Below are 3,132 nucleotides of genomic sequence, written 5' to 3' on the forward strand. Positions count from 1 at the left end.
TCCTGGTTGTGAGCGTTCCCTCTGCCTGAGGTGTCTGTGCAGCACTGCCATGGTGCTCCATTGAGCCCAACCTCGTGTGGGGCTGGTGGAGGTGAGACGCACGTGCGGTGGGCACAGGGGGGATGAAAAATACTATCGGATATGAAAGGAGGGATGGGCACCGTGAGCTGCCGTGCAGCCTCCTGGCATGGCAACGGGGCAGGGTATCCAAGTCACTGCTTGTGCTTAGTTAGACTTGTGCTGGTCTCCAAAGCTGGCACACAGATCACCTGAAAAATGTGAGGGAGCCAAACTGCGCTCACTGGACACAGTTGCTATCCAGCCTGGCTCCTCAAGAAGGCAAGGGATGCCGGTGTGCACAGGTGCTTGGCCTGGCCCTGCTTGGTACCCTCTGTTCGGGAAGCCCAGAGTCCCTTTGGAGACTCGTTGTCACTTCCTATGGCTCTTCTTCTGGCTTCCAGATGGACGGTAGGATCATCTCATGGAGTTCAGGGATGTGCTTACAGCAGCACAGGTGCAGTGTGGACATGTCACTGGGGCCCTGAAGTGCACAATTTACCTGGCAGGGGGTAGTTGTGCCTGCCTCTACATCAGTCCCTGGAGCATAGGCCTGCCCAGGCCAGATTCCCTTGGGGATCCACAGGATAGAGCTGCTTTTCTCAGCCCTGTGTGCCTGGTCATCGGACTGAACTATGTTTGACACACGGGGCCTCATCCTGCTCTCCTTCCTTCCACCCCTGCCACAAGGGATGTTAAAATATGATCACTCGTCCCACGTCACTTCCTGCCTCGCAGGGGCTGCTCCTCCCTAGCCACAAACAGGCTCTCTGTCCAGGGGAGCTGCTCCCCTCCACCTCTTCTCTTCGTCCATGTAGCTCATAGCATTTCTCACCAACACTTTTATCTGGCTAAGATTCTGTCTGAGCAGCAGGCAGGTGGCTGTGTCCTTCTCCAGGGCTATGGATCCATGTCTGAGTACTGCAGAGCACACCTGTTGCAATGGGCGAATGTGAGCCCACTGCTGGGGTGTGGGGGATTTTGCTGGATGTAAGTGGCTCCTCAGGCCACCACCTGCTTCTGGCACTGCAGAGGAAGCTGGGGAGGATGGGCAAGTGTTCCAGGTTCTCAGGTGTGGTTAAGGAACAAGTCACTTTTGAAATGTCAATATTTCTGTCCACTGGCCTGAGGAGGAGCTGTCTATAACCTGGCATCCAGAGATGTGCTGACAGGGATGGGGAGCACTGTTCCCCTTGGAGCCCTGCAGCTTTCCTTATCCTGCTCCACACCCTTTTTTCTGTCATGTCCTTTCCCCTGGGCACATCCAGGGCATGCAGTGACCTGCCTAATCCCTCTGTCCCTGTGTGTGGCAGGACCCTGTGGCACAACAAGGCTGATCTCTGACAGAGCAAACCTAGCCTGGCGTGCAGCCTGTAAAGTGGAACCATATTCCTTGCACATAGGGACCCTGGAGTGTCACCATAAGGAGTCCTACCTGCAGGTATCTCCCTCCCCCAGTATAATCCCCAGCAGGGATGCACTCCTGGCACAGGGCAACACCAGGCATTCCTGCTGGTTTACAAGAAAAACAAGCAACCATAAAGGAAAAATGTGCATTCTACATCCCTGGCTCCCCTCCCTTCCCTCTCTGTGTTGTGACCACTCCCTGGCCAGGCACAGCCAGATGCTGCTCAGGGCCATCCAGTTTCAGCCTCTGCAGCGCCCAGGGTGAGCAGCTTGCTGCGGGCTAATAGGCACAGCGTGAAAAGGAGAGCTCAAAAACCATGTGATGCTTAAAGGATACTCCACTCAGTAAAGAGGAATGTGCATCCCAACCAGGCAAGAGCAGATGGCTGGAGTTGGCCCTTCAGAGAGAAGAGAGGGTCCCTGGGGCAGTTTGCTCAGCCCAGGATGCTACTCCCATCGTGGGGCCGGGGCTGCATCTTGGCAGGGCAGTAGAGGGACAGTGCTTGCCTTTGCAGACTGGGCTCTGACCCTACAGCTGGTGTGCAGGAGCAGAGCTGCGTGGGGCTGGGCCAGGATCCCTGGTGAGGTCCTCTTGGGTGGGTGTTCCCCAAAGAGACCCTGTCCGTATGGCACTCTGCTCCTTCTGTTCTGGCATCTCTCTGGCCCCCAGCCTCACCCAGGATGCTGTCACATGTCTCCAGCACAGACCAGAGCAGCTCCCAGCCTCGTGTCTAGTAGCCTCTGCCATCCCCTGCTGCACAAGGCACAGCAATCGCCGGTCACACTCTCCCTGACTGCGCAAAGCGCTGCTGCGAACCCCTTTCCTTCCTGCCCTCCGGCCCTCGCTGGCCCCTTCCCTCCCACCTACAACCTCCATAGCGCCGTGTCTTTTCCGTGCCCCGGGGCCTGGAGACTGGCAAGGTCCCAAAAAGCACATGCCTTCAGCAGGCTCCTCCATGCGGAACAGCCGCGGTGTCCTCTGCTCGTCCCCACGGCCTCCCAGATGGAAACCCCAACAAGCTGCCCTGAGACACCCGGGGCGCTCACCGGCCACCCCGGGCGTGGGTCCCTGAGCACTCGTCCCTCCACTTGGGTCTCTCTCATGCCCTGGGAAGAGCAGCCCCGGCTGAAGGGGGGACGGAAGCCTCAGCCCTGCGCTGCCCCCGGGAGTCCCCGCAGCCCTGAGAACCCTTACCAACCCACGGGGCTCTGGGGAGAACGCTACCCCTGCTCCGACGGCGGCAAACCCCAGGGGGCAGCGCCGAGAGCCTCCTCAGAGCGGAGGGGGGGAGCCTTCGTCCTTCCCTTCATGTCCTCCCTCGCGGGCCCCCCCGTCACACACCGGAACCCCCCCGCCCCTCACGGTGAGGGGGGAATGGAGGGGGGCGCGTGCGTGCGAGCGCAGCAGCGGCGGCAGCGACGAGCCGGGGGGCGCGCACGCACGCAACACGCACGCGCTCGCGGCGGGGGGGAAACGGGACGCCCCGCGCACGCGCAGAGGCGCCCCCACCCGCCCGCCGCCGGCGCAGCCGCCCCCGCCCCCGCTCCCGCTCCACCGCCGCGGCCCCCGCCCCGACCGCCCCCGCCGCCGCTGCTCTTGCTGCCGCTGCCGCCGCTGCTCCGCCGATTCGCGGCGCGCCCGCCCGCCCGCCTCTGGCCGCGGCGCTA

Source organism: Fringilla coelebs (genome assembly GCF_963513975.1).
Source record: "Fringilla coelebs genome assembly, chromosome: 8".
Lineage (NCBI taxonomy): Eukaryota > Metazoa > Chordata > Aves > Passeriformes > Fringillidae > Fringilla > Fringilla coelebs.